Below are 26129 nucleotides of genomic sequence, written 5' to 3'. Positions count from 1 at the left end.
TTGAAGACCTGACCAACATCAGTGCCTGAAACCTCCATATTGCTTTGTTTTAAATTGTGTATAAAGTTTTGAATAAAATAAAATCTTAGCTTCTGTGTTCTTAGAAGGAGCTACACATTAAAACATTACCATTTGCTAATGTATTTAGTATAGATGATTCAAAAGGATCTGTTGGTCACTTGGCAGGCTCTGAGGGCTGGGACGCTCTCTCAGGTTCCGCCGAAGGGAAGGCCAGAATGAGAGGTGCAGAGCATGTGACAATGGGCTCACCCCAGGCTGATTCTGTGGACACCAAGAGGCGAAGTGGGTAGACAGCTTGGAGAGGAGACAGGAAAGGCCAGGGAAACCATGTTTCCTTGGCCCGGCACTGTACCATCTTGGAGTATTGGTACAACCTTGATTTAACAAGGAAGGCGCTTTCATCTGTTTATTTTCTATTTTTTCCTGTTTAAAACTTGATTTTCTAGTATATCTCACTGCTACGGTAGGAGTCCAGTGCAAGCAAGTTGAATAAAAAGGTATCCACATGAGGTAATGTTCACTCTGTGCTCCAGTATGCATGAGTATGCCTCTCTTTCCCTCTCTCTCTCTCACACACACACACACAAAATCACTCCAAGAGGACCTGGAGAAGCACATTTTGCCTGTGAGCTCCAAGTCCTGCCTTACACTGCCCTTTCTCTCCTCTATCAAGAGCTCAGCTCCCTCCACTTTTCTCCTTCTTCTCGCCCTCACCATCTACTTTTTAAAAATTTGGATTCTAATCATTAAAACAGAGAATTCAGCCTAGTGGAGTGAAAAGAGAAAGAGATTCAACACTTGAAGATCTCGTTTTGATCCAGCAGCTCACTGACCCGGGTGTATAACCTTGGGACTCTCTGACTGTCTCTGACCCTCGGTTTCCTCATCTTTAAAATGACTATAACAACATCACCTGCTTCACAGGGTTGTTATGAAGTTCTAATGAAATAATAGGTCTGAAGGTACATGCAAGGCTCTAAACAAACACAAGACATCATTACTTCTCCCTAGGGTATTAACACCTGAAGTCCTTTACAATTTTTTGGAGTGGAAGCTTAGCCCTGAGCCGAGAGGTAGAAGAGCGTTTGGGATGAGGGCAGGAGGTTGCCCAGACTATGTGGAGGCGAGCGCCTCCTTTCTGCCTATGTATAAGACCTCTTTACACACACACATGCACAGGGTTTTAATCCCTAAAGCTACTTCAAACCTTCTATTCAAGTCTCCAGGGTACATTTTCATTCCTTTCTGGCTGAACTCAGAAGTGGAAAATTCCCAGAAAGTCCTCCCCTCAGCTGTCCAATTTCGGGTTTGATAAGCTGGATAGCCCACAATGACGGGTGTTTCATTTGTTTTGCACCATCTGGTGGACTGTGCCTGGAGCTACAGGGCTTGCTCTGGAATTGCCAAACAGCTGGGAAAACTGCCAGTCATTGCCCCAGGGCAGGAGGGGAGGCGGAACAACCCCCGAGGTGGCTGGCAGGGTAGTCAGGATCAACAAGAAAAACGGCGACAGAAGAGACCCCAACTCATCTTTCTTGAACAATATGTGACAATCTGCAAGGAACTGAATTGTCCCCTCATACCCTACACCCCGAAAAGCTGGCCTCCAACTCCTTTACAGGTGAGAGTGCTCTCCCTGGTTCTTTTACTAGAATGTAAGCTTCTTGAGGGTAGAACTACATCCCAATCGTCTTTGCAGTTTCTCCTTCCTCTTCCCCTCCCGCCTCTATAAACACACACACACACACACACACCCCTCAAACTAGACTGAGGACAGGACTCAGCAAATGTTTACAGTTACACTGAGTTGCGCAAACAAAGGACTCTTAAGCCTGAAAAGAGAATTAGATTTTAGACTAAGCCCTATAACTACCTGAGGTTACGCAACATCGGAGTGTGTTGGTCCTCCGTCCTCCTTTTCTACGCCTAATGAAATGGGGACACTAACACTCACTGATGACATAATGAGGTCATAGACGTACATCTAAGCAAAAGTTTTATTCAGAATCCAACGGATCCATCAACAGACATTTACTGAATACATGAGCTATGCCAAGCACTGGGTGACATGCTTAGGGTAGATGGGTAGGCAAGGAAGGGGAAGCAGAGAATAAGACTGTTGTGCTCATGCCTGCCATGTTAGCTCACAGGCCTAACTAGGAAACACGATGTACTCATAGGACATAAGAGCAAGCCAGTAACTGAGCATAATGGACGGGCTACTCAACGATGGCCGCCATACCAGAGACCAGGGTGGCTAGTGGAGAACTCATGGAGGAGATGCCTAGGTCTACAATGCTGAAAAATCCTGCTGAGTGTGGCACCTTTCAGAGTGGCCTGAGGCTTCCTAAAGGGACTTGGCAATGCAGTCCCTGAACAAATCATGTGTTTCTTTCAGGCCTTTCCCCCGCATGACTGCCTTCCCCTCTGGTCCCTATCTTTTCAAATTCTATTCATTCCTCCGGCCCTACCTCCCATACTATAGCTAAGGCTTTCCTGATCACCCCAGGCTGACTGATGCCCTCTTCTCCTCTAAATGCCTGCAATTCCTTAAAATCTATATCACATGACAAAGTCCACAATCGTCACCTTACATTTTCTGACATTCCATGTGTATGTGCCTTATCTCCTCAACTAGATTGTTAGCTCAGTAAGGTAAGAGTGAGACTGTCTCCTTTAGTGGTCCCAGGGTGCCCTGAAGAGTGCTGTACACATGCTGCGTGTGCATGGACTCAGAGCACATGCAGATTCCATCTCTCTGCACCTCCAGTAGAGAAGAGAGGTGCCCCCTCCTGGCTGGGGGAGCAGCCGCAGCCAGCCTCCGGATCAGCAACCTGGGAAGTCTGCCAAGAAGCGAAGAGGCCCTCCCAGCTACACTAATGTAAGTGCAGCCCCAGCCAAGAGGCCATAAGTCTGGCCTCCCCCATTAAGACACCTCCTCTTCTACTCCACGTTGCAGGGTTTTGGGACTTCTTTTCCACTTAAAGCCAGGCTCTAATGTTCACTTTAAGTGGTGTTCACCTGGACACCAATAGAGGAGAGAAGAGACATCACTGTTTGGTTTGCCGCAGGCTCTAGAAGGTTTATCCTGAGACCCGAGGGCTGCAACAGAGTTTCTGTGGAACTCGTTTTAGGGCACTCTCCCAAAGTATGTTTCACAAAATACTGGTCTTGTTGGAATGTTCAGACACAAAAAGTAGTCTCAAATCAAATATGTTTAGAAACACTGACTTAAAAGAATTAAGACAAAATTTTATGTTTTGTTTTATTTTATTTTCCTGCAGAAAGTTCCAGAGCCCTTAATGGGCATTATAAGTGTCCAAGAAGGGGCTGGAGCACATCACTCCAAGTGTATTTGGCCAAGGAAGGGTTTTTCCAAGATCGCTTCCCACTGAGCACTTTAGGAAATGTTGTTCAGGGCTTCCCTTACAATCTTCCCCACAAAATTCCCCACAGAGTTTTCAGAGCTGCTTCCTCCAGGCATTTTATTTCTTTTAGAAATTATGATATAGATACAGATAAATACATATAAAATAAATTTCTCTGAAGACCAAGGTAAGACGTTCATGACAGAAAACTTGGAGAATGAAGAAAAAGACAAAGAGGAAAATCTAAAACCAAGGAAAAGTGAATAGCATTCCTGTCCTGAAAGCATTTTCTACTGAAAATGAGTTAATCCTGCCGAATTTCTGCTACTTGTGGAGACCTTTCCAGATAAAATCATGCCTTGTTGTCCCACAGGTCACAGCTGTACTTCCTCCATTTCGCCTATTGAACCCACTGAGCAAAGATCACTTGCGCTCATCTTTGCGCCCTACGTAGCCCGCAGCAGGCTCTAGTCCTCATCAAAATCAACACCCAACAAAGCAAATATAAAATCTGAATAGGTGCTGTCAACATGCAGAAATCACCAGCGGGCTGGAGGAGTGCCCCGGGGCTCATGATGAGGGTTGTCACCTTTTACCAGGCACCAATAGATTTAATGGAAGCCAAAAGACTTCCGGTGTTGAACAGACCAAGGGGATAGAGAGGGGCATCTGAATTTTGGTGTCCTTGTGGGCAAAATGAAGAGATTGGATTATATAGTACCTGAAGTCTCTTCCATTGTGAACAGTCAACACAATCACCATTGCTAAATTATTAGACCAAAATTATTATTTTGAAAAATGCCTAAGAGAAAGTAACACCAACAGTAAAGACAGCCAAATCCACCATCTCTCCCAAAGTAATTAAATTCTCCCTCCTTCCTACCTTCTCATATACTTTACCCAGATGAAATCAGATTTTCAAGGAAAGTATTTAGGGGATAAGGAAGTTACCAAAGGACAACACATGAGCAGGCTAGGGAATCTCTAGGAGGAAATACATACAGAGCTGCCCCATTTTGCTTGGAACCAGCTCTGCTTGACCCCTGCCCGTGCTCTTCACTATTCCATGCTCCCTCCCAACTAGCATTTTCAGTTGAAAATGAGGCAATAACATTTAGGCTAACTAGGAACAAGAATATTAAATGAGATAATATGTAAGTACTAAGAAAAAAAGGAGGGGGAGTGGTACTCAATGAAGTTAGTCGTTGTTATTTTAAGTATAACTTTTCAAGAAATTATAATATTCCAAGTCCTGGAAACCAGAGAAAAGAGAAAGGGCAGAAATATTGTGTGGCTTTAGTAATATGATGACGCAGGGGGTTGTTCTCTTTACCAGCTGCCAAGTGGGATCCCCCTGCAAAGTTCCATGAGGGATGTCACTCAAGAAAGGCAATCGCCAGGGCTAGAAATGATACCACAGTAGTGTCACTACTCATTTCCTTACACTTAAAATATTCACCCCGAAGACCAGTTCATTTTCTTTGGAAATGTGTCTTAAATCAGGTCTCTATTATTTTCCTCACTCACAGTCAACATCTGCCAGTTCAGCGTCATAGCTGCAACCTCAGCAGTCCCCATGGGGCTTCCTGTCTTCAGCCTTCCTCAAGGCTTCCCAGGGCCATCAAATTCACTGTCCTACTTTGCACTTTGATCTTTGATCTTCCTCCCCTACGTCAAATCCCTCTCAGTCTCCCTCTAGGTATAGAATTAATTCCGAACTCTCCAGCCCAGCACATGCCGCTCTGTATAGTCTAATATTCCACTCTCCGCCTTTCCTTTCACTGCTAGCCATTGCCTGGACCCAACCAAAAGCCAGAAGGCAGGTCAGCCCATTGAGGCAGTCCGTTCCTCAGTCTCTTATGGCACAGAGCAGCTGGAAAGGATAGGAAGCGGATCTGGAGGGAAAAGGGGAGAATAACCAGCACGGCCACTATCGTAGGTTTTTAAATGTAGAAATGTAGAAAATCGGACTTAAAAGCACCTGAAAAAAATAGAAGTTAACTTTCCTGTAGTCTTGGGGGTAGGCCTTTGTAAGCACAACCAAACCCGACAGAGCTCGGGCTCGACCCAGGCAGTTTGTCTCCAGAGCTTTAGACACTTAAATATGTAAATACATACAAATTAAAATAAAGAGCTTTTATAGACAAAAAAAATCGGTAAGTATATTGTAAAAGTCCAAAAATTGTTCAATGTCAATAATCAAGGAAATTTAAATACATATGTGACACTTTTAATCTATCAGATTGGCAAAACATTAAAATAATCTATCATCTGCTATTGTCCCAGGGGCGATTCAATGCACAGAAGTATACGTTGAGACAACTTTCTTGGGGTCAAGTGGGCAACAAATATCAAAACCCTTAAATTTTTTGTACCCTTAGACTTTGATCCTAAAGAATAAAGTATGATTACGCACAAAGACTTAGCAACAAAGATTTTTAGGACAGAAGTATTTAAAATGATAAAATGTTGGATATAAATTAAATGTCCCTAAAAAAAGGTACAGTCAAATAAATTATGATATATCTACATGACAAAATACTACACAATCATGAAATATGATATTCTAGAAGATTGTATGACACGGAAAAATATTCAGACATATTATTGAGAGAAAAAGAAGTTCAAAAAACATTGTAAACAGCATAATACTGCCTATGTGAAAATATGCATTTAAAAAGCCTAAAGAATAATATAACATGTTATCAGTGGATATCTTTAGGTGGCAAGATTCAAGTGGTTTTTATATATTTATTTGTTGCTTATCAGTATTTTTCAAATTTTCTGCATGAAATACTTTTGCAATAAGAAAAGCACAATAAAAACATTATAAATTAATGGCAAATTGCTTCTTTTATATGCAGAATGATTTTGTACATGATTGTGAGCTGCCAGATGATGCCATCCAGGCTGTGCGCTTACAGCTCCAGTAGACACATTCTCAAGTTAGAACTTATTTTCAAATAAAATGTAAAATCATAATAATCTACTATAATTCAAAATAATTTTCTAAATACAAAAAAGGGGCAACAAGAGATATAAGTGACTTCATCACATCCAAAGCTGGCAGCATGAAGACAAGGACACTGACCTCCTCGCTCGCCCTTCTGGGCTGCAGCCTTTAGGCCGCGCTGCTTTGTACCAAAACTTCCAATGCCTACAAAACCCTTTGTGAAACTAAACCACAGAAAGAAAGAACCCTTGTCTAGCAGCTGAAGGCAAACTGCCAATCTATTTCCATCCTTCATCTAATTCTCAGTTGGCTAGCTAAGTGAAAAAGGTAACCAGAGACAGGGGAGAAGGCCACTGATAAGAATGATAGATAAGTAAATAAAACATTCATAAGAGGCAGTTCTCTACATCTCAGACCCATTTTATGTGAGTCTCAGTGAACATGGCTGCTTAAAGAACCAATGTTGCACAAAACAAATGGACAATGGGACAAAAATAATGACGCAATGCAGATGTGCATATTATAAAACATGGGATACAATATGAGGAGTGTAAACCCAGAGAAGGGCTGCTTCTTTCAAGACCTGGGTCTTCCGGTTCCTCTGGAAGAGAACTTGTGCTATTTGGAGATACCTCCCTGGTGAAGCTGAGCACACTGGGCGTAGGAGGTGTGCCTTTCATCCCTGCTGTGACTTACACAGTCCAATCAATTTCTATTTGCTTTACCTTGGCATTTAGTCCAGTATTTTCTAAGTAGTAGGCACTTGGCATACCTTTTAAACAGATTCCTCTCCAAAATGTGAGAAAAAATCATTTGAGGCTAGGAAAACTATTTCTTCCTTTTGGTGTTCAAGTGCTGTACGATCCAGTAGAGGTCAGCCTCTCACAATTGATTCAAGGACACAGAGAAGCCCCTCCCTCCCAACCTTGTCACCCTCAAATCCTCCCCTTTTCGTTCATGGTATAGTGGAAAGAATCCCACAGATAGAAGTCATTGCATGATGACTGGGGGTACGTTATTTAACGTCTGTAAGCTTCAGTGACCTGTAAAAAGAGGGAGGAAAGTGGGGAAGCATTTTATAAGTTATATAATAGAATCCAGCACAATACCTGACACAAAATACCTGCCAGTGAATATGGTTTCCTTGCTTTTTTTCCTTCTTCCTTAAAATCTCTCCATTCCACCATCAGAGGTAAGACAAATTCTCCTACAAGAGGTCCTGATGGGCTTAAGTTCATACTGAGTTATCAATCACCAATAGTAGATCTTTTCTTGAAAACTGTTTCTAAAGGGAAGAGAGAATCAGGTGCCAGCAAGAGATGGAAGACAAAGAGGGAGGAAGTATGGAAAGGCCAGGGTGGAGCAGAAAGAAAACACTTGTGTTGAAAGCTAAATCAACATCACCTAGTACTGGTTCTCAGAACACCAAAATCGGGAGAAAAGAGATTCAAGGTTTTAGGAACTAGACATACATACTGAAGTCTAGTGATTATATAAAATATTCTTAAGGTCAAAATCACAAAAGACATTAGAGGACAGGTGCTGGGAACCCTGGCTCCTGGCTCCAACCCCCCTCCACCTCCTGCAGGAGCAGAATAGTACGCTTGTTGAAAGCAACGAACACGGGCACAGGGTTCTGCTCTCCATCCTGCCACGGAGTCTGCACAGCCTTGGACAAATTCTCCCATCAGCGAAACGAGGATAACAAGGACTCACTAATGAATAACTGAGCAGATAAGTAAGACAGTACATGCAGAACATATAGCACAATGTCTGGCAGTTTAGGTTCTCAAAAGATGGGAATCCCTAGGGGTTATCTGTGTGATCCTAGGAGGCACGTCCTCCCTGGACATCAGCTTCCTCATCTCTAGAAGGGGACATAAGGAATCGAAAGATAACCTCTAGGGTCCTTCCAGAACTAAAACTTGTCTAAGCCTCATGCAGAGGCCCAGCCTCCCTCGGCTCAGCTCTCCCGAGGAGCCGGCAGCTTGAACTCAGGGACGTGGCCCACAGGCCACAGCCTAAGGTTTGACAGCTGTTTCCATCAGGCAAAGCAATAGGACAATGTGGCAAAAGAATCCGTGAGAGAGAAGGATTCAGTGCAGCCCAATTTGAAGGAAAGACTTTGTCAAGATCATTTTGAAAAAGAAACGTGACTTCCTCTTTTTTCATTTGAGGTCAAGAAACAAGAAGGGACACCCAGCTGAGCTGAGTCTCTGGGGCTTCTGCAGGATCACATGTCTCTTCAGAAATGCCATTTTAACTGATGTAAGTGTGAAGGAGTTGGAACCCCAGGGATTAAATTTCTGCTGAAATACACATGTTTTTCGAAAAAAAACAAAAAACAAAAAAGAGCTCTTGACCCAGGGAATGCAAAGCCTTTTGGAAAGCGTCCTAAGCCTGATATGGAGGGTATCAGATGCCGCTGGCCGGCCGGGGCTCCCCTCGTGCTGTAGGTTAGCATGGGACCACCTGGCCGTGCTGGCCTCGGGGCCAGGGAGGGGGAGAGAGACACCTGTCTCAGCTTGTCTCACATATACGAACACACATTCCTAGGCCTGGGGACTTTTCCCCCCACAAAGACATGTTTTATGACTACACTTGCATTTTTATGACAAAACAATTCCACACTCGTCTGAAAGGAAGTGGGGTCTAAGTAGCCTGGGAGACTAGACACCTGGGTTCAGCCTAGTCCTGTCGCAGCTCTTCTCACCTGCTGGCCATGCTGCTGGGGGCCAGGCTTCTCCCCTGTGAGTGGGTTGGAGTGTGTGCCCTGCCAGCCTCCTTTGGGGACAGAGTCAGCTACAGCTTGTGGCAAAGGCTATTCGACTCTCACTGCCATCCCCGTGCCACCACACGATTCATGGTCACCGTACATTAGTTTGCATTTCCTAGAATTGTATATAAATGAAATCCTACAGTATGTACTGTTTTTTTTGTCTGGATTTGCATTCAGTATAATTATTTTTAGAATTATCTGTGTTGTGCGTACCCATAGTTTGATCCTTTTTGTTTACTGCAATTTACTTGTCAAAATTCACCTCTGGATGAGTAGATACTTTGGCTGTTTCCATTCTGGCTTACTACAAATAAAGCTGCTGTGAATATTCTGTGCAAAATAAAAAGACTACGTGGCTCTCAGAAAGAACGTCCGGTTGCAAGTCCTGCATGTTACCTCACCTCTCTGAGCCTCGGCGTTTCCAGCTATCAAAAAGGTGCAACACATCCTCCACCCCAGTTGTTGTGAGAATTAAGTGGCATAAAGATGCAAAGGTTTTTTTAATACAGTATAAAGAGGGGCCTGCCCGGTGGCACAGCAGTTAAGTTCACACATTCCGCTTGGCGGCACGGGGTTCGACCGTTCAGATCCTGGGTACGGACATATGCACTGCTTGGCAAGCCATGCTGTGGTAGGCATCCCACATATAAAGAGAGGAAGATGGGCACGGATGTTAGCTCAGGGCCAGTCTTCCTCAGCAAAAAAGAGGAGGATTGGCGGTAGATGTTAGCTCAGGGCTAATCTTCCTCAAAAAAAAAAAAAAAAACCACAAAAAAATAAAATAAAATAAACTATTAAAAAAAGTATAAAGATATTCATTTTCCCTTCAGTAATTATTCATTCATAATCAAATAACTGCTGGTTGAAGGTAATGGGAGGATTTCTGTGAGTGTGCGCGCGCGTGTGTGTGTGTATGAGAAGACACTCTGCACAGAACAGGGGGACATAAACAAGTGCAATTCAGTGCCATCATCCATGTGGGGCAAAAGGGGTAAGCACTGAAAAAGATGAATAAATTCCACTAGACAGCAAGGTGAGATGTCCCAGGGAAGCACAGGGATCAGAACCCTGGACGGTTAGAGCCAGAAAGGAAGTTGGGAGTGTGAACCGCACTAGTCAGGAAGCCTTCGTGGAGGACATGAGGTCATCTGGGTCCTTCAAGCAGGACAGGAAGGACATGATGGGGAGCACATAATTGGTCAAGGACCTGCCCACACCCTATTGTCCTGAGTGACAGTGTAAAGAGGAGTCAAAGGGGGGCCCCAGGAGTGCTTATTTCACAAATCCTTCTCACCGCATTAGGACAACTGCTTAGCAAACTTTCCACAGTGTCTTTTCCAATCAAAACAGGCCTGTGTCATGCTGTTGCTAGGCCTGAGGGTTTTCAGTCCCGCCTGGGCAATACAGACGGCCCAAAAGAGATGAGCCCTCATGTCTCTCTGCGTGAGGGAGAAGGATGCTTGAAAGCCTCAGCAGTTGGTAGCAGCAGGAACCCCCAAGGCCAGAGGGAGGGTGGGGGTGGGAAAGAGAAGAACTGGCTGGAAATCTGTGTAGTGGGTAGATGGACACCTAGGACTCCTCCCCGAGCCTGCACAGCCAAAAGTTGCCATCTCCCACCCTGGCAGAAGATGGGAGAACTATTCTCTGCACAGGTTATATGAAGAAGCTCCGGAAACAGGAATACCAGGCACAGCTATGGGCAGGAATGAGACATTGCATAGAACACAGGGGCATTGATAAGAGTCTAGAAAATGAATGGTGGGCACCACTCCTCCACCTTGCCCTAGTTAACCCTCAGAAAAGTGGCAAGCAGGCATACAGCCTGGAAACAAAAGAGCTCCTCTCTGAGGAAGCTGAGAGGTCCAAAGAGGGGGAAGGGACCAAACAACACCTAGAGATATTGATGTTTGATCACCAAGAAATCACCCAGATTCTTACTTGAATATCCTATAGTGGCGTCCAGCAATCAGAGAGCCCTGCCCACACACAGCTATTCCACTCAGCCTTTGAGCAGTTCGTCCTTTGTAAGGCCAGTCAACACATACTGAGACTTGAGGAATGCTTGTAACATAAAAGACAGACAAAGAAAGATAATAAACGTAATAGAAGAAAAAGTTTAAACATACTCAATATAGCATAACAGATATAACAAACAATGAAACAAGATCAAGATCTATAAAACAGACTGCTATTTGTTGTTGAATAGAGTGCTATTTAAGAAAGAGGTCTTGCACAATTAGAGGGACCTGCAACTAAGATATACAACTGTGTACAGGGGGGATTTGGGGAGATAAAGCAGGAAAAAAAAAAAAAAGATTGGCAAGAGTTTTTAGCTCAGGTGCCAATCCTTAAATTAAAAAAGGAAGATTGGCAACAGTTGTTAGCCCACGTGCCAATCTTTAAAAAAAAAAGAAAGAGGTCTTGCAAATTTAAAAGCATGCTAGCAGAAGTTTAAAAACGTAAAAGGTTAGAACAGAAAGTTGAGACACTCTCATAGTAAGCATCACAAGAAGAAAAAGAGATAAGAAACATCAGGCAAGAATATAAGGAAATTAGACAATCAATCCAAGACGTACACGAGATATATTGTAGGAGTCCTGGAAAGATAAACAAGGAAAATGGAGGGGTTAAAATTACCAAAGAAGTAATGTAAGAAATTTTCCTAAAGCTAAGTAGCATTTCCAGATCTAACACACCCACCAAGGCCTAACTCATTGAAATCACTGATGGAAAAACCCACCCCACATGGCCTCATGGGAAATTTTATAACACCAAGGTTCCAGAGAAGATCCTAAAACTTCTAGGAACACTAGGAGTTGGAAAACTCTGTGCCAGTTATTAAACCATTGCCTCTCAGCCCTGTCCACCCACACTGGGACTCTGCCAACCAAGTTTCTCCTTTGATGGCTGGTTTCCTGTTAGAGTCTGTCAGTAGGTGGCCTAAAGGGAGACTAGAAGTCTAGAGAAGGGACAAGGACATGCTCTTTCCTGTTTCCTTCTCTGCCTATCAGCATCATCTCTGTAACAGCCCTTCCCCTGGCTGAGGCAGTGGATCAGGCTCTAGGCTTTGGGTATTTCATTTCTCTAGAATTCCAGAACCAATTCATGCTACCTCTCAGAGATCTCAGCACTGGCTGCAACACCTCTTCTCCTGAGGGCTGGATCTTAGCACCATGGAGCTCCTGCTTCAAGCTTCAGGGTTCGAAGGATCCCAGCTCCTTCCCTTGTTGCCCATATGCTAGCTGCTTCCCACAGTTATTGTCTTTGTGTTACCTTCGTATCTCCTTTCCCTCTTCAGTTCTCCAACACCCATTTAACCTTCTGTATATTAAATTCCCTCTTTAAAATAAGTAATGTGATTTCTGTTTTCCAACTGAATCCTGGCTGATATAGGAATTAGTACCAGGAGTGATCCCAAGAAACAAGCCCTCAGAGAATTCTGGGATTTGTTTGGTACAATCTTGATTCCATATCCAAACGATCAATCAAAGATGAAGGTGGAATAAAGGCATTTTCAGAAATAAATGATCTCCAAAGTGTTATCTCTTGTGTACCCAGAAAGCTACCACATGAGTTCTTCTACCAAGACAAGGGAGAAAACCATGAAGACAGGAGACATGGGATCCAGGAGACAGCAGCTTCAGGTGGTGGAGAGAAATCTTGGATGACAGCTATGCCACCGGAGAGAGCAGCCAGTCCAGATTGGAGCAGGAGGAGAGAGGCATCCAATTAGAAAAGAGGAGAGTGATAGCTTCCTCGATGTCCTTATCCAGACTGAGGGGAGTTCTACGATTCTGTTGGAAAGATTGAGGCTGACTTGGTGACCGGCACCTAGAAAATGAATAAAAAGCAAAAATCAAAACTTTACTCCAAAGAAAACACATGATAGGAACGTGCACAAGATAGAAAATGCCTTCACAGTGTGCTACCTGGTTCAGCTGCATACAATATTTACATAATCATAAGAACGCTGACACAAAATCCTAGTTGAACAGAAGCATCCAACACATCCATAATGAATGCAGGGAGTGGAAAGGCTGAATAATGTCCCCCAAAGACAACAGACCCTCATCCCTGGGACCTGTAACTATTCCTTTATTTGAAAAAGAAAAGTGTCTTTGCTGATGTGATTAAATTAAGGGTTTTGAGATGAGATTATTCTGGATTACCAGGAGGGCCTTAAATGCAATCACATACATCCTTGTAAAAGGGAGCCCGAAGGAGATTAGCCAAAAACACTCAGAGGAGAAGCCACAATGTGCCAACAGAGGCAGAAATCAGAGTGATGTGGCCACAAGCCAAGGAGTGCTGCAGCCCCAGAAGCCGAGAGAGGCAGGAACGGACTCTTCCCCAGTGCCTCTGGAGGGAGTGCAGCCCTGTCAACGTCTTGATTTGGGCCCAGCAATACTGATTTTAGACTTCTGGCATCCAGAACTATGAAAGAATACATTTGTTCTGTTATTTCAAGCCACCAAGTGTGTGGTAATTTATTACAGCAGCCACAGGGCATTAATTCAGGGGATGTATGGGAAAAGAGATGAAATAGACATAAATTCACATCTTCTCCAGTAGGAAGTCAATAGATTTTGTCTAAAATGGAAAGATCAGAAAACAGTAATAAACACAGGAGGGAACCGTCAGAAGAGTTATTAGAATAGTTCTGGGGACTGGACGTCACAGGTAGAGGGGGCCATTGTTCGTTAGAAGACTGACAGTGCTATCTGGCTTTGTAAACAATGTGAAATTTAAACTGTACTAACTTAAAAAAAAAACTTAAGGGGAGGAAACTGGATCAATTCATCCCATTTTTAAGAAGTATTTTGTAAACCCTTCTGGTAGAGAGGAAGCGAGTCAGGACAATAAAAATCAGGGAGCGGAAGAGCTAGAAAGGCCTTTATTATGACCCCTTTGCGAGCAGGGCTCTCTGGAAGGCACCATACAGGCATTGTGGCTTCTGTGCCTCCCAACAACCTGCAAGACAGGCGTGAATTCACAGAAGGAGGCTGAGCCTCAGGGAGATGAAGTAACACTCCGCGACGTCGTGCAGCCGTCTGCCTCCAAACCTGTGCTCTGCTCTCCATCACCTCTGCCTGGGGACCTCAGAGACGAGGCTCAGGAACTCGAAGGAGGCGGAGACTGTTGCCTGAGGGAATAACACAGGCTTCATGGGAGCTGTGACTCTGGGGTTTCATAAATGTGGAGAGAATACCGGTTTCTTTGAGTTTTTACTACTTGGTTTCATAGGAGACTCTTAAATGCTAAAGACCACCTTGCCAGGTGAATATTATTTTCATAGTCTCCATTTTACAAAAGAGAAGGCTAAGGCTTTGAGTAGTCAAGTTGTTTCTCTAAGTCGTAAAGGCAGTTCTTGAACTCAGGTTTTCAGCCGCCACATCTTCTGCTCCTTCCATCTCATGAGGTAGCTAGAAACCCTTGCAGAACTGAACAGCACTCCAGACCAGCCCGCAGCGAGGCCTGCTCTGTGGTTAGAAGGGAAGGAGCCTAGGACAAGGCTGAGCACAGAATGAAGGAGCTGGAAAGTAAAACAGGGTTCCAGAGCATTCAGAGAGTCAAATGATGAAGTTAGCCCTACTGCCATTGTCTCTCACCTACCCCAGCCCTTATGAAATCTGGAGCTACATACTGACAAGAAAAAAAGGCATTTCAAGGCAAGCAAAGTCCAGCTGGGAGCAGGACAGTCTGGCTATAAGCATTGAACCAAAGCCAAAAGAGAACAGAAAAAGTCTCTGTCAGATGATCCACCCATTTAAACTCGATCTGCCAAACCAGGGCTCCTTGTCTGTCTCGTTCCAATTACCAGCCATGCTCCCAGCAACCGACATGCCGAATCACCCTCCAGTGCCACAGCTGATGGCTCATAAAGCTTTGTGCTCATCTAATCCTCTAACAGCCTGGAGCTGTATTAGTGTCACAGTAGCAAATTCGCTCACGAATTGGAACTTTATTATTTTGCTGTACAAAAGTCAGCAGGGTTCTTGAAGGAACGGCAAGCTATCTGTTAACCCTTTCCCATCTCATCTCCCATAACTGCCATCAGAAAATATGACTTCACATCAAATAAATGCCTTTGGATCAAACCCTCTGAAGCCTCCAGCACCAGTGTGAGTACATATTCAGAAAAGAAGGTCAGTTGTCCAGCTCATGTGATGTTAGGCGCAGCCAAATCTCTCCAAAAAGGCAAACTCGGGTCAGGACCCATGGCTGAGTGGTTAAGGTTCCACGTGCTCCACTTCAGTGGCCCTGGGTTCTTGGATTTGGATCCTGGGTGCAGACCTACTCCACTCATCAGCCATGCTATGGAGGTGTCTCACATACAAAAAACTAGAGGAGGATTGGCACAGCTCAGGGCTCATCTTCCACAAGCACAAAAAGAGGAGGATTGGCAGCAGATGTTAGCCTACCACTTACGAACTGGGTAACCTTGGAAAAGTTCCTTCATCTCTCTAAGTCTAGTTTATTGCCTGTAGAATAGTCAAATCACACTTCTCCCTAAGAGTAGAGATGTAAGGAGACCATGCAGGTGGGCGCATTTAGCACTTTGATCACCAGAGGGGAGGCACTTGCTAGATGCCTGTCTTCTTCTTTCCTTGATTCACTTTCCTGTCCAGATTAAGTGGTTGCCATTTTCTTTCGTTTCTTGTGGAAAATTTTCCTGGAAAGGACCAAGAGAAATTTGTGAACTTCTGGGTATAAATGATCCTGCAGCTCAGCTTCTGTCCTTCATAAGAATATGATATATCTGGAGGTGGTTAGTGGAATTTGAAAATACCTGCCAAACTAAATGTGTGCGGTTTTAATGACACCCAGCTATTGGAACCCGTGGAGCAGAGATGCCGAAAAAGATAGGAAAATTCAGACAAAGGATCTGGGAAAGGATAAATACAAGATTTATCATCTCCATAATTTTGCCTGGATACAGCTAATTGCAAAAACTCTTTAGTAAGTAGTTAAATGTCAATTAAGTCAATGAAGAAATTCATTGAAGGATTTATTTTGACAAATGAATAGTTGTTTGGGGCAGCACAAACGGAGACTGCATGCAGTGTGAGGCAATGAGGAAATGAAATTCCCCAGGCTGCTTCATCCACGCGGGAGTTTGTGATGGTGCAACGTGGAGAAAAACAGTCAGCGACTTACTGCAGGGTGTGGGCGTGGGGAGAGCTGAGACAGAAAAGCGTCTTTTCCATTTCTTACTCAACCCAGAAAATGTCTTCTTTTTACCAAAAGTAAGAAGAATAAAAGATTTCTCCCACTGAGATGCCACAGAATGCAAATCAACAGAGAGAGAAGTTTCTCCTGGGTCTAGGCAGCTGCAGCAGGCGCCTGACAGAGACTGGAAAAGAACCTGAATGCCTTGAGCCCAGCGTTGCACAGAGTGGCCACTGCAGGGTCGAGAAGTACTGTGAGTGTTATTACTGTTAAGTGCTAACATTTACTGAAACCATACGGAATGGAAACATGGCGCTGTCTCGTTTGATCCTCACTACTAGACTATCCTTATGTCCATTTTAGAAAGAGAGTGAGGTACACACAGAAACATGTCCACTTAGGATATTCTTGAGTATACAACACAATATTGTTAGCTCTAGGAACTATGCTCGCTATACGGTAGATACCCAGAACTTATTCATTTTATATACCTAAAAGTTTGTGCTGTTTGATTAATTTCTCCCCATTTTCCCCTCTCCAAGCCCCTGGAAACCACATTCTACTCGATCTTCTGTTAATGTCGGTTTGAAACCTTGGGACCTTCCCGGGTGAAATCTGAAACTGGCCCCTGGAGGGCAAGGAGAGACCAGAGAAGGAGGCAGCCCTCTGCGGTTGGTAGATGGCAGGTCGAATAAGCAAGGGCACTTACACTGGAAGCTTGTCTTGAGCAGCCGCAAGATGAGTAAATCTCTACTTCCACCCACCAGAATTGTAGAAATTTTTATCGAGGCCTTAATGGGATACAGCCACATATACTACCTAGATAGTCTCCACAGCACCTGCATCTCTCAAGGCTAAGGCCTTGAAATAGCTCCTAGTGTAGAAATGGTGGACCCAACATACATTCCAAGGACAGGGGAGGGGGATGTCAGCATCATGGCAGAGTGAGTTGTTCCTTTTGTTTCTCCCCTCCAAGTTACAACTGTAGGACATCCACTGACCAACAAAGGACTTTCTGCACAGCACACCAGGATACCTGAGAGATCCATGTATCTATACATCTGAAGGTGGGTAGATTGGACCTCCTGGAGGTGGAAACAGCAGAGCAGCGGTGGCAGCTTCCGAGACCAGAGTCTCCAGGAACTGTAGCTGCGCCTGTAACCTAAGGCCCCAGGAATGACAGTAATACCCACAAATGGAGCCCCAGGAACCCAAGCAGCCCACACTCTGAGTGACACCAATACTGGAGGTTCTAGGAACCACAATGACACCTGTGACCTTGCCTTCTCCCCATCTCTTGGCAACAGCAACTTCAACCCAAGCCCTCCCAGTAGTGAGGGCTGCATCCAAGACCCTGACACCCCTGGCAGTGGTGGTGGTGCTTGTGACTTGAGGTCCCAGGAATCACACTGGCACCTGAGACCAGAGGCTGTAGGAACCACAGGGGCACTTCTGGCTCAGCCCCTCACCCTCCCACCACAGTCTCAGGTGATACCCATCACCCAAGGCTTCAGGAACTGCAGTGGTGGCCACGACTCAGCCCCTCCTCCTTCCCTGGTGGTGGTGCCTCTGACATTAGCCCTTCCTTCCAGCAGTGGGGGATGCATATAAAACCCTGGTTCCCTGGCAATGGTGGTGGCACTCATGACCTGAGGTGCCAGGAACCACACTGGCACCTGAGACCAGAGGCTTCAGGAACCCTGGCAGTGCTCGCCACCCAGTTACCCCTCCCTCATGGTGGTGGCAGTGTTGCCCACAACCCTGGCCCACTGCCAAGTGGCAGTGACACCCAAAAACCCAGCAACCCCAGCAGTGGTGATGCCAGCACCCCTAGAAAACCCAGGAGCAGCAGCGCAGGCAGTGCACGTGGCAGCAGCACCCAAGTCCATAGAGAGCCAGGTAGCAGCAACAGTGGGGCCCATGATCCCAGTCATCTCCAGCTGCAGGGTCACACACAACATCACCCCCCAACACAACCTGTAGCAATGGCAGCTGCAGACCCAACAAACTTGGACATGGTGGGGGTGCCCATGACACCAGCTCCTGCCCCACTCTCCCCCTCCCCCTGCTGCCATGGAGGAACATGCAACCTAGGTGACCCAGAGGCAGCAGAAGTGCCTCCCAGCCCAGTGACCCTTGTGGCAACACCCACGACTGCAGTGACCTCATAAGCAGCAAGGCAGCAGCAATCTCAGAGTCACAAGCAGCACAAGGAGGGCACCAACGATGCCCCTGGGAAATTCAGACTCTCAAATATAACCAGAAGCAGCTCAGAATCAAAGTACCCAAAGCCATACCCAAATAAGAAAGGTGTTTACCACCACAAATGTGCCAGCAGAGGAACAACTCATCAAGCCCCATGAAAAACTACAGTAACACAGTACCATAAAGAGAAAATAATCCTCCAGAAACCAAGTGAAGTCATGGAAGATTGTGATCTAACTGACAGAGAATTCAAAATAGCTGTCATGAGGAAACCGAACAAGTTTCAAGAAAACTCAGAAAGACAGTTCAACGAGCTCAGGAATAAAATGAATGAACAGAAGGAATACTTCACCAAAGAGATTGAAACTCTAAAACACAACCAAGCAGAAATTCTGGAGCTGAAGAACACAGTAAATGAGATGAAGAATAAAGTAGAAAGCACTGGAAGTAGAGACGACTGTATGGAAGAGAGAATCAGTGAGCTCAAAGATAGAAACCTAGAAATGTTTCAGGTGGGAGAGAGAACTAAGATTTTTAAAAAATGGAGAAATTATGCAAGAAATATCCGAATTAATTAGGAAAAGCCACTTAAGGATAAGGGATATCCAGAAAGAGAAGACAGGGAGAAAGGAGCAGAGTTTATTTAATGAAATAATATCTGAGAACTTCCCAAACCTGGGGAAGAAACTGGATATGCAAGAATATGAAGTTAATAGAACATCAAATTATCTCAATGCAAAAAGACATCCTCCAAGGCATATTATATTAAAACTGTCAGAAGTCAATGACAAAGAAAGAATATTAAGGGCCACCAGAGAGAAGAAAACAGCAACCTACAAAAGAACCCCCATTAGGCTATCAGCAGATTTCTCAGCAGAACCTCTACAGGCTAGGAGAGAGTGGAAAGATATATTCAAAATTTTGACAAATAAAAACTGTCAGCCAAGAATATTCTATCCAGGAAAGTTATCTTTCAAATATGGAGAAGAAATAAAGGTTTCCCCAGACAAACAAAAGCTGAGAGAGTTCATTGCCACTAGCCCTGCCTTACAGGAGACATTGAAAGGAGCCCTCCTGCCTGAAACAAAAAGGCAAAGGTTTACAAAGCTTTGAGCAAGGAGATAAACAGACAGAGAGAAGCAAACAATTGCAACTGTGTACCAGAATAGGTTAAAAACTGTTAATTATAACATAAAGGCTAAAGGAAAGAAAGCATCAAAAATACCTATAACCACTTCAATTTGGTAACAAACTCACAATACAAAAAAGGATAATATGTGACAACAAAAACATAGCAGAAGAGGAAAAGGACAGAACCTGTATAGGCAAATGGAGATAAGACACTATCAGCAGAAAAACGACTATCTCATCTATGAGATCTTTTATACAAACCTCATGGTAACAACAAAACAAAAATTCAGAACAGAGTCATGAAACACAAAAAGAGAGGGAACCAAGGGCAGGGGAGGGGATGAGGAGCCTCCGCGGGGGTCCAGCTTACAGGTCAACCAGCTGTCACCTCCTCTGGGTGACTCCCTCCAAAAGTGAAATGTTCTTATCACAAAAAAAGTTAATTGATTAATAATACTAAAGTAGGCAGGAAGAAACTTTTGGAAGTGATGGATAAGTGCATGGCATAGACTGTGGTGATGATCTCATGAATGTACAGTTATCTCCAAACTCATAAGTTGTACACACTAAATGTGTTTAGATTTTGTGTGTCAATTATATCTCAACAAAGTGGTTTAACAAGAAAGACAGAAACATATCCAAGGTCATGGAGTTTTTTATGACAGAGCCTAAAATTCAAACCCAGATTGCCTGAGTTCAAAGCGGCAATTTAAATTATCTGTACCTAAATTCTGAATTTAGAACAACTGCATATCAGGAGATGATTTGAATAAAAATCCTAATTTAAAGTAATAAATATCCCCAGGCAAACCTGCCTGGGACTCAGACTATCACGGGCTCTGGAAAAGGGAAGCAGAATGTTCCAGAAGCAAAAAAAGAGAAAAAGAGGATACATACAGAACCAGGGCAGAGACGTTTTCTTTGTCACACTTGAGGAGGGGTTTCTTCATTCTCATGCAGGACCCTGGTGTTAACTGCAGAACCACATTACATTATCTGTGGTTGTATCTACAACTCTATGCTGGGTTAACCGGACAGTCAACGTAGGTCCAGTCAGTCTCAGTAAAGCTTTTATGATGTCATCATAAAGCCACAATTTAAAAAACAAAAACCGTTCAGGTATTGTCAAAGAAATTATTAACAAGCAATATTAGATACCGTTAAGGAAGCAACGTACCTCACTGAGAGTCCTGTCAAAACCCTGCTGCACGAGACTGCAGGCCGGCCGAACCTCCTCCTTGTTCCCATTGGGTGGCAGCTTGTCACAGAAACACATCCAGAAAATCACCCATGCTGTTTAACTTCAGGACACATCATTTCCCTACCCTCACAAAACACCAGGTTTTGTGTCCCAACTCTGCTTTGGGCCGTGTTCCCAATCAGCTGTGGCCGGAGGGATGAGGGTGCATGCGATGAAACAGGAATGCTGCCCCTCAGGCCTGGGATGAGGCAGCATCCCTCAGCACGGGGTGTTGGTAGACAGGCACTCCAAGGGACAGCTAGGAAACGGGGATTCATATTGCTGCCCGGCTAGAAGCCCCATGAAGAAGTTATTCTTCCCGTCAAAGACAGTGAAATAAAAGAAGTGGAGGGCCAGCCCACTGGCGCAGAGGTTAAGTTTGCACATTCCGCTTCTCGGCGGGCCAGGGTTCGCCAGTTCGGATCCCAGATGTGGACATGGCACAGCTTGGCGAAAGCCACGCTGTAGTAGGCGTCCCACATATAAAGTAGAGGAAGATGGGCATGGATGTTAGCTCAGGGCCAGGCTTCCTCAGCAAAAAGAGGAGGATTGGCGGCAGTTAGCTCAAGGCTAATCTTCCTAAAGAAAAAAAAAAAAGAAGTGGAGAAGAAGACAAATACCCAAATACAAAGCACAGGATACTCAATGATGAGCATGTCAGAGAGAAATGAAAGAGTCATCCCACAGTAATGAACACATGAGCTCAGGTGTATGGAGAGTATTCTTGAAGGAGTCAATTAAAAAGATTTGGAAGTGGAAGTGAAACGTGATTAACTGTGCATATTGGTTATTGATCATTTCCCTCACATTTATGAGACCACGCAAGAAGAAGAGAAATTGGATAGAACTTAACGCAAAATGACCAAAAACCATTCTATTCATAAGAGAGAGAAGGTGAGTTACTTGAGCCAGGGTGAAGATTGTAACCTGGAAAGGCCTTTTCCAGAAAGAACGGAAGAGTCCTGGAGAAGCATGGTTTTCAGTAAGGTCTTATACCTTTTTAGAACAAAGAACACGCATTAAACAAGCCCAGGATACATATTCATCAAAGATTCAGAGAGATATTCAGCTGCAAATTAGCGGGTCAACATGACTCTGACATCAGAGAGAGGGACTAATATGAGTATTGCCAATAGGGTGCAGGAGGGGAAGTGTGCATTCTCCTCTTAAGGGAGCACATTCTTCAGTGGTTAAAGCAGAGGTACGAAGTGCGTTTGATGGGACGTAAGTCAGGCTGCTTCAGTTCGAGCCGAATCTGTTTTTGAACCTGAATAGTTACCCCATATTCTTCAATGGGTGAAAATCACCTGTCAAACTGAAACAGAAATTATTTTCTTAGCCACTTGTGGTAAAAGTTTCCTAAATAAAAAGGAATAGACCCCATTCTATTCATTGTCAGTATGGATATTGTTATGTTTAAGTTAACTGTGTACTAGAAGGTTTATAGGTCTCATTTCATCATGTGGTTTGAATCACCTGATTTAATCACACTGCTTCCTGCATAATCTCCCAAATGGAAGTGCTAGACACAGATATGGATGTAGATAGATATAGATATAGATGCAGGTATAGATACAGATATAGATATAGATACAGGTACAGATACAGAGATAGATATAGAGATAGATATAGACATAGGTAAAGATATAGATATAAATATAGGTATAGATACAGAGATAGGTATAGATATAGATATAGGTATAGGTATAGATATGGGTACAGGTATAGATACAGAGATAGGTATAGATATAGGTATAGGTATAGATATGGGTATAGGTATAGATATAGGTATAGATACAGATACAGAGATAGATATAGATATAGATATAGGTATAGGTATAGATATGGGTACAGGTATAGATATAGGTATAGGTATAGATATAGGTATAGATACAGATACAGAGATAGAGATAGATATAGATATAGGCATAAGTATAGATAAAGATACAGATATAGACATAGATATAGATGTCTGACTTACCTCCTGTGGGCAAAATTCTAGAAAATTCTAGAGCCTAAACAGGTGAACCTAGGGAAGCAGAGCACCTTGTGCACTACTGACCTTACAGGGCTTTCAGTTTCACGGGAACAGATACTATTAAGCGCCATCACCTAACAGAAGACTAAAGGAGAGGAACGGGTGTCTACAACACTTTAGCCACACTCACAGATGTCACAACAACCCTTCCTCTATCCCTTATTATCCACCCCCAAACACACACAAATTCTTTTAAAAAAATACATACACAAGTATATTCTTGGACTCAGATCGTTGAGCAACCCTAGATTATTTTTCTCCATCTAATGCTATACCCATGTACTCTCCTTTATAATCCCCCAAAGAACGTATCTAAATTAAACTGTTCCAGCATTAAAAATTCTTCATGGAAGTCTTAATCTATTTCCCCCTTATTCCAGCCCTTTCCTAAGCTCATGGACAACCAGAAACAAAGAACAGGTGTTCAGTAAATGATAATCTTGGAAAGCTCAATTAAGGATGAATACCCTTAGATGGGTTCCGTACAGCTTGCACACTTACTGGAAGTGAGACGCCAACCCAAATTTATACTGAAAAGAGAACAAAATAATTTATTCATTTATTGCTTTTTCATAGTGTACCAATAAAAGCAGTTTAGATGCCAAATAGAAAAATAATTCAGTAAATATGTGCCAAATGCAAAGTTTTTAGAACCATGTGCCATAGAGTACTAGTTCAGAGAAATATTCTACATGCGGTCTAGCTTCTTGAAGGTTGACAATGAGTCTTAGTGTCGAAAGTCTCTGGGACACCATAAGGAAATGAACGTCGCTTAGCTCAGTGATTCCCAAACTTCTTTGACCACAGAACACAATCTGCTTATTTGTTTATTCCTTGATTGTACTATCTCTCATCAGCATGACCAACATTCTATGTAACAATCTCCTGGGAAGCTCTCATATGATAGCCAATATTGCAGCCGTGGAAATACTGACTATCAAGACTGCGTAGCAGCTCAGATGTATTAGTCTGCTAGGGCTGCTGTAACAAAACACCATGGAGTGGGCGGTACAGACATTGATTTTCTCATAGTTTTAGAGGCTGGAAGTCCAAACTCAGGCTTGGTTTTGGGTGAGGCCCGTCTTCCTGGCTTGCAGAGAGCCACCTTCTCCCTGTGTTTTCACATGCCCTTTCCTCACTGCGTGCTGGAGAGAGAGCCCTCTCTGGTGTCGTTGCATCTTCTACAGGATATCAGTCCTGTTGGATCCGGGCTCTACCCTTATGACATCATTTAAGGCCTCATCTCCAAACACAGTCACACTGCGGATTAGGGCTTCAGCATTTGAATTTAGGAGGGACACAATTCAGTCCATGACAAAGCGCATCCTGCTTTCTTAATTTTAACCATGTGTGATGTCGTGATTTATAATAAACACATATTTTGGCCTTTGTTCACAGTTCCTGGCTCACAGCTCCCAAAACCTTTGGAATCTCCTAAGAGATAAGAGCAACGGGAGCATCTTTTGTTATAATATTTGCTCTCCTGTCCTCAGTGCCTGAAATGACTTCAGGGCCACCAAAATGAAATGGGTGTCTTGTTATTCATAACAAGCCCCTTTCAACCACAACTGAGTTTATGTTAATGAGGTGACTTTTGGAAATCCCCTAAAGTTGGAGGGGTTGGCTGCCAGGGGGATCAACCATGCATAGTGGGTTGGAACTTTCAGTCCCACCCCCTTATTTCCAGGCATGGGAGAGGGGCTGGAGATGGGAATCAATCACCAATGGCTGATGACTTAATTGATCATGCCTATGTAATCAAGCTTCCATAGAAATGCCAAAAAAATGGGCACTTTGGAGAGCTTCCAGGTTGGGGAACCAGAATGCTTCCATGTGCCACAGTGCCAGGCCCCGAACTCCACAAGGACAGAAGCTCCTTTGTTCAGGACCTTGCCCTGTGCAGCTCCTCATCTGGCTGTTGTTTCATATCCTTTAATGTTCTTCATGGTGAATCAGTAATCTAGTGAGTAAACTGGTTTCCTGGGTTCTGTGAGCCTCTCTGGCAAATCAGTAGAACCCAAGGAGGGGTCATAGGAACCTCTCATTTACAGCCAGTCGGTCAGGAGCACAGGTAACAATCTGGATTTGTGATTGACATCTGAAGTGAGGGCAGTCTTGAGGGACTGAGCCCTCAACCTGTGGACTCTGATGCTATCTCTTGGTAGACAGTGTCAGAATTGAGTAAAATTGTAGGACGTCCAGCTGGTGTCAGAGAAATTCTTGGTGGTGTGGAAAAACCCACACACATCAGAATTGTGACAATTTTACACAATGTTATTTGTTACATTAACTACATTATATAGTTATATGAACTGTAACTGTAGGCATATGGAAAATATATATAGGAAAAAAGAGGAAGGAAGGAACTATGTGAAAAGAGAAAATGAATTGTGAAATAAAGTGGCTTGTGATTTTCTTCTATTTTTCATTTTTGTAATATAATATAATAAAAATATAATTTATATAATTTTATATTAAAAATGATTTGCTTTCTAAGATGTAGCATACACGGTGGTAGTTGGTGGTAGACTGTGTGGTGTGCCCTTGAGGACGGCCATCTAGTTTAACAAATGCAGCTGTGACACACATATCTGCAACACGCGTGTCTGCAACACACATGTCTGCAAGGCCTGAGGGAAGGAACATGAAATCCTTCAGGTCTCGTGAGCCAGCACCGACCTAACCAGAAAGGGGCAGTTCTCTTCCTTCTATTCAGATTTGGTAAGAGATCAATCACTTACCTGTCACTTAAGTTCATCCCATGGAAAAAACAGGCAAAGTAGCAAAATACATAAAGAGTTTTTACCACCAAATAGGAGGCTGGAAAAATAACACCCAAAGCAACATAAGCTTTCTTCCTATACTCTCAATCTCAAATGTAAACTGAGAATTACAGTCATAAGGAACTATAAAATTTTTCAGGATGTTCCTCTGTAAGCACAAAAACTTGTTGCCATAAGCCCGAGACATAAAACAGAAGCTGAAGAATTCATTAAATGCAAAATATAATGCAAAGTTCACCTTTCCTTCTGTTACCAGTGTCTCCCTAGAAGAAACTTAAAGAAAAAGCTTGAAAACCAAGTGTAAATTTAGAGCCAAGTTTGATTTGCATGTGAGAAGGACACGTCTGCAAAATCCAGCTAACATGATGAGTCCATTCAAATACAATAGTCAAAGCATGTCTCTCTAACACCTGAAATCTGAACAGAAAGGCAAATTCAGAG

General features: G+C 43.6%; 1 long non-coding RNA gene across 1 annotated transcript in view; it reads right to left on the bottom strand.

Annotated features, from left to right (window-relative positions):
• Positions 1-3272: 3272 nt before the first annotated feature.
• The window catches only part of LOC139082027 (uncharacterized), a 41873-nt gene continuing 19016 nt past the window's right edge, over positions 3273-26129 (bottom strand). The window contains exons 2-3 of the long non-coding RNA XR_011537681.1: positions 12234-12952; positions 3273-7385 (exon numbers count right to left, since the gene is read on the bottom strand). This is a non-coding gene — a long non-coding RNA (uncharacterized lncRNA). The remainder of the gene's footprint in view (positions 7386-12233; positions 12953-26129) is intronic.

Source organism: Equus przewalskii, chromosome 2 (assembly GCF_037783145.1).
Source record: "Equus przewalskii isolate Varuska chromosome 2, EquPr2, whole genome shotgun sequence".
NCBI classification, from domain to species: Eukaryota; Metazoa; Chordata; class Mammalia; order Perissodactyla; family Equidae; genus Equus; species Equus przewalskii.
The sequence above is the reverse complement of the archived record's forward strand: the minus strand, read 5'-3'. Positions and strand labels throughout refer to the sequence as shown.